Consider the following 15,339-nt stretch of genomic DNA (forward strand, 5'->3'; position numbering starts at 1 on the left):
TTATTTTAATCTTTGAAAGTCTTTATTTTTTCTAATTTTTGTAGTACAGTTTTTCCCAGATCAATTATTCTGGGTTGCTAGTATGTTTTGTTTCATCACTGAAGCATGTAAAGTTCTCAGCATCCCCCCTTTTTCCCCCAAATAACATTTATGCCATTTTCTTCCTATATTCTTTTTATAAGACTCTTTCTCTGAATATATTGGTCTACTTGATGGTGTCCAGCAAGTCTCATATTTCACCCTTATTTTTCCCATTCTTTTCATAAATTTGTTTCCAGGCCTAAATATTTGTGAATAATATATGCTTAATTTGCTGACTCTTTTTTTGCTCCATTGTTTGCTGTTGTGGCTCCGTAGTGAATTTTTAAACCTCAGTTATTGTATCCTTCAATGCCACAATTTCTGTTGGGTTTTTAGAAAACGGTTTCATCTCTTTGTTGATATCACATTTTGGTCATTTATTATTTTAAATGTTATTCAATTGTCTATTTTTGTTTTATTTTTGTTCACTGAGAATGCTTAAGTTAATTATTTTGAATTCTTCATCAGATATGCAAAAATATTCATTTCTTAAGACTCAATTTCTGGATATTTATTCTGTTTCTTCCAGTGAAGCATATTTTCCACCTTCTCCGTATGCCTTGTAATTTTTTTATAAGACCTGGAAATTTATACAACATCCATCAAATCTAGCATTTAAAGACTGGCACGGCTGGGTGCGGTAACTCATGCCTGTAATTCCAGTATTTTGGGAGGCCGAGACAGGCAGATTACTGGAGGCCAGGTGTTTGAGATCAGCCTGGCTAACATGGCGAAAACCCGTCTCTACTGAAAATACAAAAAATTAGCCTGGCGTTATAGTGCGCGCCTGTCGTCCCAGCCACTCAGGAGACTGAGGCGAGAGAATCGCTTGAATCCGGGAGATAGAGGTTGCAGTGAGCTAAGATTGTGCTACTGCACTCCAACGTGGGTGACAGAGCAAAACTCCATCTCAAAAAAAAAAAAACAAAAAAAAACAAAAACAAAAACTGGCTTAGTAAAGGGGGATACTGACAGCAATCAGCAAGGCTATGGATTCTGGGTGCTTCACAGATGCATTCTCAGATATGTCTTCTCTGGATTTGTGTGTATTTCTAAGATAAAGAGATTTAGTTTCATTGTTTTTAGATTGATTACCTATTTTCTTCCTCAGTTGACTGTCTGTGGTATTGCAGTTTCTCTAGTGCTGTAACTAGCATTCATCTTTTTTCTCATCAGACACAAATGTCATCCGTATGACCCCATCATGTCCTTCAGCACTCCATGTCAGGAGAGAGAGAATCTAGTCATAAGGCAATCTGTCAAAAAGACAAACATTCCAACACATACTCTACAGTTTTAATTTTTTCCTGAGGAAGATGCTGGGAGTTGGGCATTTTCTGGTGAGCCCAATTACTGTTGGGGGGAAGGAAAAAAAAAACTGTGGTGGACAGTCTGTAGCAAAGAAAAAATTCCTGGAGTGTGAAAAGAGGAGGCAACAGCCATATACAAAGCAAGGTGAAAATAAATGAGCAGGTAACACATGGCAGAGGTCCAAAGGTCACAGAGAAGGCCAGAGTTTAAATGTGGTTTGGTCATCTCTGCTCCAATGGAAAATGTTTTGGAAAAGACTAGTTTTATTTTTCTTGCTGTCACAGAGAAACATATTCCTGTCCCATGCTTACTATGCTCTTCAATCTTCTACGGCTTCTTTTCTCCCTCCCAGAATCTTCCAGTGCATTCACACTGAAAACCAAAGTCCTACCAGAATCTTTAAGAACATATAGGATCTGACTAGTTTTCATTACTTTTGGGAATATGGTGAAATCTGTGCAAATTTCTGGAGACCTCTATGTTATGCCATTTCTTTTTTTTTCTTTCTTTTTTTTTTTTTGAGACGGAGTCTCACACTGTCACCCAGGCTGGAGTGCAGTGGTGTGATCTCGGCTCACTGCAAGTTCCGCATCTGGGGTTCACGCCATTCTCCTACCTCAGCCTCCCAAGTAGCTGGGACTACAGGTGCCCACCACCAACCCCGGCTAATTTTTTTTTTTTTTTTTTTTGTATTTTTAGTAGAGACGGCGTTTCACTGCGTTAGCCAGGATGGTCTTGATCTCCTGACCTCGTGATCCACCCACCTCAGCCTCTCAAAGTGCTGGGATTACAGGCATGAGCCACCACACCTGGCCTGTTATGCCATTTTTAAAAATAAATCTACGGTGCTTCAAGTCAGAAGTGTGCGAGGGGAGTTGTGGAGGGATTGGGAGACATTGGGATTTGGTTTAGAAATTTCAGGCAGAGTAGTGCAAAGGGCTTGTGAGCAAGGCGCTCAGAGACGTCACATCAAGCCATCCTTGCTTCCGAACATCCTGCTTACCGGTACGCCAGGGGTTGGAAAAACCACACTAGGCAAAGAACTTGCATCAATATCAGGACTGAAATACATTAATGTGGGTGATTTATCTTGAGAAGAGAAATTGTATGATGGCTATGATGAAGAGTATGATTGCCCCATTTTAGAAGAAGACAGAGTAGTTGATGAGTTAGATAACAAATGAGAGAAGGTGGAGTTACTGTTGATTACCACGGTTGTGATTTCTTCCCTAAACGCTTTTCTCATATAGTTTTTATGCTGAGAACAGATACCACTGTATTGTACAAAAGACTTGAAACAAGGGGTTATAATGGGAAGACTCTAACAGACAATATTCAGGGTGAGATTTTTCAAGTTCTCTGTGAAGAAGCCACAACATCCCACAAGGAAGAAATCGTGCATCAGCTGCCCAGCAATAAACCAGAAGAGCTAGAAAATAATGTAGATCAGACTGGCTGGGCACGATGGCTCACGCCTGTAATCCTAGCACTTTGGGAGGCCAAGGCGGGTGGATCACCAGGTCAAGAGATCAAGACCATCCTGGCTAACACTGTGAAACCCCATCTCTACTAAAAATACAAAAAAAAAAAAAAAAAAAAAAAAAATTTGCCGGGGCTTGGTGATGGTCTCCTGTAGTCCCAGCTACTCAAGAGGCTGAGGCAGTAGAACGGCGTGAAACCAGGAGGCGGAGCTTGCAGTGAGCCGAGATCGAGCCACTGCGCTCCAGCCTGGGCGACAGAGTGAGACTCTTTCTCAAAAAAAAAAAAAAGAAAGAAAGAAAAGAATGTAGATCAGATCTTGAAATGGATTGAGCAGTGGATCAAAGATCATAACTCTTGACCTATAAGGCCAGCTACTTTATAATCACTCTTGATATCACTCTGCCGACATCATAGAAATTGTTCAAGTGTATCAGTAACACTTTATTAAAATCATGTTGCAGGACTAGCAGGTGGATAGTATATAGGTTTATGCCTGTGTTTCTTTTTCTCCATGAGAAACCTAAACATCTGAAATATAATGAGTATAATATTATTAAGGATTGAGACAAAAACTGTAATTTTAATACTTAAATTGCTAAAGAATAAATAAATCTGACAAAATGGGTGGGTATCTTTTAAGTTTATTACAGAAAAAAATGTAGGTGATCTCTTAAAATAAAACTAAAGACTAAAGAGAAAGCATCAGAGTATTCTTTTTTTCTTTCTTTAAATTGGGAAATACGAGAAGTGTTGTACTCTATACAAAATTCAAAAGGTACAAAACAGCATGTTGAAAAGTTAGATCTCCCTTCCATACAACCATATCCCCAGGCACTCCAGGATCCTTAACTTTAGGAAATAATGGAATTTGCTTCCCATATGTCTTTTCAGAGGTTTTATGCCTGGACAGTGTATATGTATGTGTGTACATTTTTTTAAGAACATAGTAGTATATTGCACACACTATTCTGTACCTTTCTTTTTTTACTTAATATAATTGGAGATTATATCATCTCAGTACAGACCTCCCTGTTCTTTTATTTTTTAGCTGAGATATACGTATCTACAATAAAAGTTACAATTTTGAAGTGTATAGTCAGAACTGGGTATGGTGGCTTAAGCCTGTAATCCCAGGAGCTGGGGAGGCTGAGGTGGAGAATTGCTTGAGGCAGGAATTCAAGAACAGCCTGGGCAACATTGTGAGATCTTAGACTCTAAAAATAAACATAAATAAAATTTATAATCCATTGGTTTTTAGCTTATTAACAAGGTATGACTGTCACCACTGTGGGGGAAGCAGTGATGATAAAGGGAAATCCTATACCTTTTAGCAGTCACTCTCTATTCTTTCCTCCTCCTCCCTTTGCAGTCACTAGTCTACTTTCTGTCTCTATGGATTTGCATATTCTGAATATTTCATATAAATGGGATTATACAATGAAAAAGAAAGAAATTCCAGGAACACTAGAGACAGATGACATGTTTTCTGCTTTATAATTTCACATCCTATGAAGGATAATTCTACAACATAATTCTACAAAAAAATTTGACTGAAATCTTTATGCCTAATCTTAAACATTTAAACTCTATATGCCAACAGTCTCTACTGTAGGGTGATTTATTGTATGTACTCATTTGGCATGAAGGCTCAAGCCTGTAATCCCAGCTCTTTGAGAGGCTGAGGTGGGCACATCACCTGAGGTTGGAAGTCTGAGCCCAGCCTGATCAACATGAAGAAACCCTATGTCTACTAAAAATACAAAATTAGCTGGGTATGGTGGCTCATGCCTGTGATCCCAGCTACTCAGGGGGCTGAGACAGGAGAATAGCTTGAACCCAAGAGGCAGAAGTTGCAGTGAACCAAGATTGCACCATTGCACTCCAGCCTGGGCAACAAGAGTGAAACTCCGTCTGAAAAAAAAAAATAGAAAAAAAAAAAAAAGAAAAAAAGAAAAGCAGAAATGTTTCAATGTATCAGTAGCATAATTTAAAAGTTTCTTTAGTATTACTGAAATGCTTTTTTTAAAAACTTTCTCATCAAAGATCTTTATGAATAATTATAATGTGTTTTCTTTGAAATGTTTCCCTAATTGTATCCAAACGATTCACAATTCATGCTTTTCGTGGATGCACAGTTACAGTTGAAAATTGTAGTTATCTAGAATTCTTTTCTATGTTTATTCAGGATTTTATGGGTTAAAGTTTCTCTTCCTTATGTTTTGTATTTTATATTTCTGTGTTTTCTTAGAGTAGGCTGCCTCACATCAGTTGTGTTTCTAGTTTCTACCTATTTATTATGGTTTTGAATTACATTATTCAAATCAGAATTTTGGGAGTTAATGTTAATTTTAACTTCGCAATTTTGCATTTCTGTGTTTCATTATTTTAGAGTAGGCCACCTTACATTAGTTTACTGTTTTTAGTTTTAATTTGTATATTATAATTTTGTATGACAGTATTCAACTCTGTATACCTTAAGACAGTGTGGGGCAAAAGTCAACTATGAATCAGCCCTACATCCTTTGTCAATATAATTATCTAAGTGTTTGCTTGTATAAATATTACCCCATTTTGTTTATTATTTGTATGTTTTTCTTCTTGGTTCGAGGCCAATAATTGATTCTGTCTACGTGAGTAGTCATGGAAATTGTCCTAATTTCAACATCTTTATCTTATATTATCTTAGTGTGAAAGAAAGCATTTTGTGGTTTGAAGGTAATTTTTCATAAAGTTTATAACTCTATCTCTGTTAGGCATCTTATTTTATTATTATTTTTTAAGACAGAGTCTTGCTCTGTCGCCCAAAGGGCAGTGGCACAATCTCAACTCACTGCAACCTCCACCTCCCAGGTTAAAGCAATTCTCCTGCTTCAGCCTCCTGAGTAGCTGGGATTAAAGACATGTACCACCAGGCCTGGCTAATTTTTGTATTTTTAGTAGCGATGGGGACAGGCTGGTCTTGAATTCTTAACCTCAAGTGATCTGCACACCTCGGCCTCCCAGAGTACCGGGATTACAGGCCTGAGCCACCACGCCGTGCCCTCAGATGTCATTTTTAATTTTAATTGTGGTAAAAGTACTTAACATAAAGTGAGACTCTTAAACATTTTTTCTTATACAGTTTAGTCATATTAAGTGTATTTACATTGTTATGCAACATATCTGTAAAACTTTTTTCTGTTGCAAAACTAAAACTCAATACACATGAAATAAATTAATAATATCCATGTTTTTTTTTTACCACCTGGCTCCTGATAAAAACCATTCCATTTTCTTTTTCTAAGAGTTCCAATACTGCAGATATTATCTATAAGTGGAATCATAGAGTATCTGTTTTATTGTGGCTAAGTTTACTTAGCATCAGGTGCTCAAGGTTTATCTTTATTGTGGATGTTACAAGATTTTCTGCTTTTAAAAGCTGAGTAGTTTTCCATTACTTTAACATTACAAATTGTATTTATTCATTCATTCAGTGAGGAAAGTTGGTTTTGCTTTCAAATATTGGCCTTTGTGAATAATGCTTCAGTGAATATAGGTGTTCCAATAACTATTTGCCCATATGTGCAAGGTTTGCATCTGTGCTACATTGTGTTTTATTGGAAAACTTGTCTGTCTTTATGCCAGAACCAAATGATTTTATTTTTTATTACTGTAGCTTTGTAATGTGCTTTGAAATCAGAAAAGTTGAGGTCACTAACATTATTTCTTTTGTTAAACATTTTTTGGCTCTTTATTGCCCCTTGAGATTCCATATAATTTGTTGGTTGCTTTTTTTATTTCTAAAAAAAAAAAAAAAAAAAAAATTGTTAATTGAAAAGGGATTCCATTGAATCTGTAGCTCACTAGGAAGTATGAACATCTTCACAATATTAAGTCTTACAGCCCTTGAACATGAGCATGCTCAATTATATACACATACACATATATATAATAAAATTATATAAGTTCTCAGTGAATGAGCCCTTTTATTATTATTTAATGTCCTTCTGTGTCTCCTGTGACAGTTTAGACTTAAAGTTTATTTATTTTTATTTATTTATTTATTTATTTATTTATTTATTTAATTTATTTTTTTTTTTGAGAAGGAGTCTCACTCTGTCGCCCAGGCTGGAGTGCAGTGGCGCGATCTCGGCTCACTGCAAGCCCCGCCTCCCGGGTTCACGCCATTCTCCTGCCTCAGCCTCCTGAGTAGCTGGGACTACAGGCGCCCACCACCATGCCCGACTAACTTTTTGTATTTTTAGTAGAGACGGGGTTTCACCGTGTTAGCCAGGATGGTCCCTATCTCCTGACCTCATGATCTGCCCGCCTCGGCCTCCCAAGTGCTGGGATTACAGGTGTAAGCCACTGTGCCTGGCTGACTTAAAGTTTATTTTATGAAATATGACTAAAATGTATTTTCCCTAACAAAGTTGTGACCTGCACTGCTCCATTCGATTTCTATTTACATCAAAAGTCTATTTTTATCTTGCTACTTTCAGTCTAGTTTTGACATTAGATCTAAAGTGAGTCACCTATGGAGAGGATAAAGTTGGGTTTTGTTTTATTAATCCCTGTATTCAATTAACATGTTTTGATTGAAAAGTTTAGTTCATACACATTAAAATATGTTTTTGAAAGTGAAGAGCTTACTTTTGTCATTGTCATTCTCTGATTTTTATAGCTATGTTGTCCCTTTTACCCACTCCTTTTACTCTTCCCTTTTGTCTTGATTTTTTTTTTTTTTTTTTTTTGAGACGGAGTCTTGCTCTGTTGTCCAGGCTGGAGTACAGTGGCATGACCTTGGCCCACTGCAAGCTCCAACTCCCAGGTTCATGCCATTCTCCTGTCTCAGCCTCCCGAGTAGCTGGGACTACAGGCGCTCGCCACCATGCCCGGATAATTTTTTTGTATTTTTAGTAGAGATGAGGTTTCACCGTGTTAGCCAGGATGGTCTTGATTTCCTGACCTTGTGATCCACCCACCTCGGCCTCCCAAAGTTCTGGTATTATAGGCGTGAGCCATGGCGCTTGGTCTTGATTTTTGTAGTGACATACTTTAATGTATGTGTGTGTGTGTGTGTGTGTCTAAATATTTTTCTTGTGGTTACCATGGGGATTACATAAAACCTTTTTTTTTTTTTGAGACAGAGTCTGACATTGTCACTCAGGCTGGAGTGCAGTGGTGCGATCTCAGCTCTCTGCAACTTCTGCCCCCTGAGTTCAAATGATTATTCTGCCTCAGCCTCCCCAGGAGCTGGGATTACAAGTGCCCACCACCAAACCCGTCTGATTTTTGGTATTTTTAGTAGAGATGGGCAAGGTGTTCACCATTTTGGCCAGGCTGGTCTCAAACTCCTGATGTCATGATTCACCCACCTCGGCCTCCCAAAGTGCTGGAATTATAGGCGTGAGCCACCGTGCCTGGCCCATAAAACCTCTTAAAGTTACAATATATTTTAAATTGCTAACAACTTAACTTTCTTTTTTTTTTATTGGAGTCTCTGTTGCCCAGGCTGAGTGCAATGACATGATCTCGGCTCACTGCAACCTCCGCCTCCAAGGTTCAAGTGATTCCCTTGTCTCAGTTTCCCGAGTAGCTGGGATTACAGTCGCCTGCCACCAGGCCCAGCTAATTTTTTGTATTTTTAATAGAGAAGGGGTTTCAATATGTTGGCCAGGCTGGTCTCGAACTCCTGACCTCAGGTGATCCACCTGCCTCGGCCTCTCAAAATGCTGTGATTACAGGCATGAGCCACCATGCCTGGCCAGTAAAACTTAACTTTAGTGGCATACAAACATTCTTTCTCTTTCCATCTGCCTCAACTTTATATTATTGATGTCACTAATGTCTTTTTATATTATATATCATTAACAAATATTTTTGAATATTTTTCAGTTTTTATTTTTTAATTATATAACATAATTACATATGTTTTATAAAAAATCATTTGAATTTATCAGAATTTTATTTTTGTGCCTGTATATGTCTTTTCCAGAGAGTTACATACTTTCATGTAATTTTGCGATGCTGTTTAGCATCACTATTTTTCATGAAAAAAACTCCCTTTAGCATTTCTTGTAGTGCAGGCCTAGTGGTGATAAGCTGTTGTAGTATGTGGTCATCATGAAAGAACTTTAGTTTTTCTTCCTCTTGATAAATAGTTTATCTGGATATGGTATTCTTGCTTAAAAGTTTCTGTTCTTTCAGCACGTTGACTGTATTACCCATGTCCCTTCTGGCCAGCAAGATTCCTGCAGCTAGATGCACTGGTTATCTCATAGAAGCACCCTTATAAATGACACATAGCTTTTCTTTTTTGGCTTTCAAGATTATCTACTAGTCTGTGACTTTCAAAATTTTGCTTATAATTTTTCTTATTTGAATCTTTTTCTGTTTATCCTGGTTAAAATTTGTGGAACATTTTAATTTTTATGGTTTTTTCTTAAGCTTGATAATTTCTCAGGCATTGTTTCTTTTTATATTCATCAACTCCATAATTTGCTTTTCAATATTTTTTATCTTATTGTGTATGTTCTCATTTTCCTGATTTTATTTAGTTGTCTGTGCTCATATTTTACTCACTGAGCACCATTTAGATAATGATTTTAAAAATTTTTAGGTAATTTATACATCTCTATTTCTTTAGGGTAGATTTCTGGATATTTATCTTGTTTTTCTTATTGGGCCATATTACCCTAATACTTTGTATATATTGTATTTTTTGGCTGATTATATTATATTACATTATATATGTCCATTAAACTTGGGCATTTAAAAAAATCACTGGTCACAGTTTTCACATAGTGGCTTTTTCCAGAGAGAGTCTGACACAAACTGGTTGGCCTACAAATTCTGAACGTTTCTCAAACCTTTTCTCAAGATTCATTTTCTTTTATTACCTTTGGTATCAGCCAAACCAATCTGTCATTCAAAGTACACCACCATGTCTTTGAGCATTCTGAAGCCAGGAGTTGGGAGTCCTCTCCCAGATGCACCATGCTGTATTGGGAAGGAGAAAGAACTGTGGTGTGTAAATGTAACAAACATTCCTTTTTTTTTTTTCTGAGACACAGTTTCATTCTTGTTGCCCAGGCTGGAGTGCAATGGCACGATCTCGGCTCACTGCAACCTCTGCTTCCAAGGTTCAGGTGATTTTCCTGCCTCAGCCTCCCGAGTAGCTGGGATTGCAGGCATGCACCACCATGCCCAACTAATTTTGCATCTTTAGTAGAAACAGGGTTTCTCCGTGTTGTTCAGGCTGGGCTCGAACTCCCGACCTCAAGGGATCTGCCCTCCTTGGCCTCCCAAAATGCTGGGATGACAAGCATGAGCCACTGTGCCTGGCCACAAACATTCCTTCCTGTGAATGTGGAGGACATGCATGTCCCTGACAAAAAAAGTTTTAGACTTAAAAAAAAAAATTTGATATGGTGTTGAGGGTACTCTAACCACTAATACCTATAAGAAATCCTCATGGAATTTTGTCATCTGTGAAGCAACAGCACCCTCCCATATTAATAGCCTGTATAAAGTATATTTTCCCACTGAGTTCTCCAAAAAAGTCCTCAGTGTAGAGATGAGTAAACAGAAGCTTCGCAATTTCAAATGGCTGCTGAATAGCACATGGGTCAGAACTAAAAACCTTTCACAGAGAGGACTGCATGAAATTCCCTCTAAATTACCTGAAACACAGCGGCTTCTGACATTGAGTGCAAAAACCTGGAGAAGCCTTATTTCCTCTCCATTTTGGAGACAGTGAACAGGGCAAGACAGCTTAGAAGAACCGTTTTGAATTAAAGCAATATATTGTTTTTCTTTCTTTAATGTTAAGGAAAGTCTTAATAAACAGACACAACATTTTCAGACCTGGTAAGAAGACAAATGCTGGGAGACTCCATGATTAATGACAGAGCCAAAGGTCTGAGGAGGTAAGTTGAGGAACAGAAAACCCAAATCCATATTTAAAATAACAACTAAAAAGTGACTCAAACATATCAGTTGGAAAACAGGAAATAAAAGGACCAGTGTGTTTTTATTGGTCCCACAGACATGAGATTGTCAAAAAACTAAAAGAATGTTAACATCCAGGAAAGGCTGGGTCCAGAGAAGCAGCTATATTCAGGGACTGTTGATGACAGTGTACTTGCAACAGACCTTGTGGAAAGTCACCTGGCTGTAGCTATAAAAATTTTACATATGTATATCCTTTCACCCAGTAATCACTTTTCTGGCAATCTACCATTAATACATATTATGTTCTAAATTGTGTCACTTCTCCCAAATTTATATGTTGATATTCTAATATTTATATGTTGACATTCTAAGGCATATATAATGTAATCAGCCTCAAAATGTGAGTGAGTGTTTGGACTATGGTTTGTAAAGAGGTGACTGTGATTAAGTAAGTTCAGTAAAGTGGACCCTAATCTAATATGACTGGAGTCCTTTTAAAAAGAGTAAAGACACAGAGGCTCAAGGGAAGACCCTGTGAAAACAGAAATAGAAGGTGGTCAACTAATCTGAAGTAATAAGAGGCATTAGAGAAACAGCTTCAGCCAATAGCTTGATGTTCAATTTCTAGCCTCCAGAATTATGAGAAACTCAGTTTCCATTGAGACCTTCAGTCCATGGAACTGGGTTATGGAAGCCCATGCAAACTGTTACAGCCAATCATGACACACAGATAATGTTTTCTGCATTACAGCTAAAATGAAAATAGAATGTTATCATGGCAGGCTCCACCAGCATTGAAAGGCTAAACCACTCTGGGAATTGATCTCCTTTTATAGAATATTACAAAGACGTATGAAGGCAGAGCTTCTGCCCTGATGGGCTATATGGATGAGTTCTCTGAGATGACACATTGCAGACAAATGCAGGGAACAATGTAACCTTTTTTATGTAACCTCTTTCCTATTTTTGTATAAAGACCTCCCTAGTAATAGTGGTGGCTTTTAAGTCTCAGAGAAGTTCTGGCAGTACAGTGAAGCTGCCTACTACAGAAGATACCTTGGGTAAATAGTTAAAACAATATAAACTGTAGTAACCTGAATAAATACAGCCTACTGTAAAGTAAAAACAACACAAAGGCCTTCCCTGGTATTTCTACAAGTATGTAAACAATGACTTTACACCTAAACAAGTTGCCATTGGGATTAACAAAGGCCAGATTTTTGGCGGCAGAACTTTGGGTCACTCAGAGACAAAGGCTCTAAGACAGAGCCCAGAGAGAGTCCATATTTGGGTCTGGGTTTTGGGCCTATCCTGGCCTTGTCAGGCCCCTGTCTGTAGAGACTCGCATGTGCCTGCTGTCACCATAGCTCACTGTGGGCCATGCTTGGTGGTATAGTTATCCTACCCCTTGTCCAAGGAGATGGGGAGTTGAACCCATCAAACAGCTGCTCATTGATTTTAATGCAGCTCTGTAAAGAGAATGCTCAGTACCCAAGCCAAGCCCCCGCAAAAAAATAGTTAATCATCTCCCTTGTTTTTACCACAAGGTGACATCCCCATTAGAAATTCTGCTCCCCAGATAAGACATGTAGGAGCATCTTCATAGACCCCCAGCTCATGAGGAAAGCAGAGGACAGCCTTGGGATTTACATCTGAGTAGACACACTTGGTCCCCAACACTCAACTTTTTATTCAATCAGCCATGACCTGGGTGTGAACATGACAGGCCCACCAGAGTTCCAGCACCTGACAACCTGCCCCTGTCAGGAATAGCCCCCTCCTTTCCTGCTTCCCCTGCAACAAATGGTTATGGTGGGCCAGGTGGGGTTTCCCAGATTAGATGACAAGAGAGACCTGGCATGGTCAGACCTGCCCTGGGCTATGCTGTGTTACCTGTGGGTGCCTCTTGCCAAATGGACAGAGGCATCAATGATGAGGGCTGAGTCAATGTCTATATTATTAGAAAAGGCTCTCACTTTGGACCTTTCTAAGGCAAAAGCTTAGGAATGTCACCATACAATAAGAACATAGTGTTCTCTTAAGCATCTCCCATGAAATGAGCCAGGTACAGGGCTGTCTCTAGAATGTGGGTGTCTGGTTTTCAAAGTCCTAAATTTTTTCAGGTTCTGTCACAAGAGAAGTGTGTTAATTCTTCAAGGTTCCATCATCCTCTGATCCCTTTTCTTCCATAAATGTATGCAAAGGCCTGGCACAGCTGCTGATTACTCATCCTCCTCTCCCATGTCAACTCTTCACCTGTAAACAATTATACAAACACAAGCCCCTTACCCCTTGAAAACATCTAAATGCAGCCAGGGCCCCAGGTTTGAGGGAACAGAGCTGGATTAAAACATTCTTTTTCTTCTCATTTCTGTGATGATATAAAAGTCATTGTGTGTTTCAGGTCTCCCCAGCCCTGACATATGCACAATGGGGATTATGCTAGCATCGACTTCCAAAAAAAATTCTTTGAGTATATATGAGATAGAGTCAATAAAATTCAGTCAGGTGCAGTGGCTCATGCCTGTAATCCCAGCACATTAGGAGGCCAAGGTGGGTGGACCAACTTAAGGCCAGGAGTTCGAGACCAACCATGGCCAACATGGCAAAAAGTCAGGTGGCTGGGGGTGGTGAGTCGCTTGAACTTGGGAGGTGGGGGTTTCAGTGAGCTGAGATTGTGTCATGGCACTCCAGCCTAGGTGGCAGAATGAGACCCTGTCTCAAAATAATAATAATAAAAATAATTAAAAGATTACCTAGGCATGGTGGTGCATGCCAGTAGTCCCAGCTACACGGGAGGCTGAGATAAGGAGATCACTTGACGCCTGAATGGTTGAAGCTGCAGTCAGCCGTGACCCACTCTAACCTGGGCAATACTGTGGGAAAGAAAGAAAAGAAAGAAAGAAAAGGAAGAAAGAGAGAGAGAAAGAGAAAAGAAAAGAAAAGAAAGAACCAAAGGCGGGCAGATCACGAGGTCAGGAGATCAAGACCATCCTGGCCAACATGGTGAAACTCTGTCTCTAATAAAAATACAAAAATCAGCCAGGAGTGGTGGCTCACGCCTGTAATCCCAGCACTTTGGGAGGCTGAGGTGGGAGGATCAGGAGGTCAGGAGTTCGAGACCAGCCTGGCCAACATAGTGAAGCCCCGTTTCTACTAAAAAATACAAAAACTACCCGGGTGTGGTGGCATGCGCCTGTAGTCCAAGCTAACAGAGAGGCTGAAGTGGGAGAATTGCTTGAACCTGGGAGGTGGAGGTTGCAGTGAGCTGAGACTGTGTCATTTGCACTCCGCCCTGGGTGACAGAGTGAGACTCTTAAAATAAATAAATAAATAAATAAAAATACAAAAATTAGCTGGGCGTGGTGGCGAGTGCCTGTAATTTCATCTACTCTGGGGGCTGAGGCAGGAGAATCTCTTGAACCAGGCAGCTGAAGATTGCAGTGAGCTGGGATCCCGCCACAGCACTCCAGCCTGGCGACAGAGCTAAAAAAGAAAAGAAAAGAAAACTGCAAATTCAAGCTTGGCCACCACCCATGTGCATCTCACATTGGATCTATCCATTTACCAACTCTGAGACATATATTTTCCATCTTTCTTTTTTCTTTTTTGAGACACAGTCTCCCTCTGTCACCCAGGCTGGAGTGCAGTAGCCTGAACTCAGCTAAATGCAACCTCTGCCTCCCGAATTCAAGCAATTCTCCTGCCTCAGACACCCAAGCAGCTGGGACTACAGGAGTGCACCAACAAGCCTAGCTACTTTTTGTATTTTTGGAAGAGACAATGTTTCACCATATTGGTCAGGGCAGTCTCGAACTCCTGACCTTGAGATCCACTTGCCTCAGCCTCTGAAATTGCTGGGATTACAGGTATGAGCCACCGTGCCCGGCCTCATCTTTCTTTTTTTGAGACGGGGTCTCACTCTGTCACCCAGGCCGGAGTGCCATGGCTCTAATTAGGCTCGCTGCTACCTCTGCCTCCCAGACTCAAGTGATTCTCATGACTCAGCTTCCATAAGTGTCCTTCCCAGGTGCATGCCACCACGCCTGGCTGATATTTGCATTTTTAGTAGAGAAGAAGGGGGTTTCACCATGTTGGCCAGGCTGGTCCACTCCTCCTTTTTTTTTTTTTGAAAAACAAATTCATTTTTTTGGAGATGGAGTCTTGTTCTTTCATCCAGGCTAGAGTGCAGTGTCATGATCTTGGCACACTGCAACCTCCACCTTCCGGGTTCAAGTGATTCTCCTGCCTCAGCCTCTCCAGTAGCAGGGATTACAGTCTCCCGCCGCCGTGCCCGGCTAATTTTTGTATTTTTAGTAGAGACTTGGTTTCACCATCTTGGCCAGGCTGGTCTTGATCTCTTGGCCTCACGATCCACCGGCTTCAGCCTCCCAAAGTTCTGGGATTACAGGCGTGAGCCACCTCCCACCACCCCGGCCCCACTCATCTTTAACATGACGATTCTGTACGGTAATTTAAGAAAACAAGATGCGTTTACTGAATTGTTCCTTCCTTGTTGGGTTTGTGTAC

General features: G+C 39.8%; 1 pseudogene; it reads left to right on the forward strand.

The window, feature by feature from the left end:
• Nucleotides 1-3,259, forward strand: part of LOC100461406 (adenylate kinase isoenzyme 6-like) — a 36,509-nt pseudogene extending 33,250 nt beyond the window's left edge.
• The last annotated feature ends 12,080 nt before the right edge of the window (nucleotides 3,260-15,339 follow it).

This window comes from Pongo abelii, chromosome 10 (assembly GCF_028885655.2).
Source record: "Pongo abelii isolate AG06213 chromosome 10, NHGRI_mPonAbe1-v2.0_pri, whole genome shotgun sequence".
NCBI lineage: Eukaryota > Metazoa > Chordata > Mammalia > Primates > Hominidae > Pongo > Pongo abelii.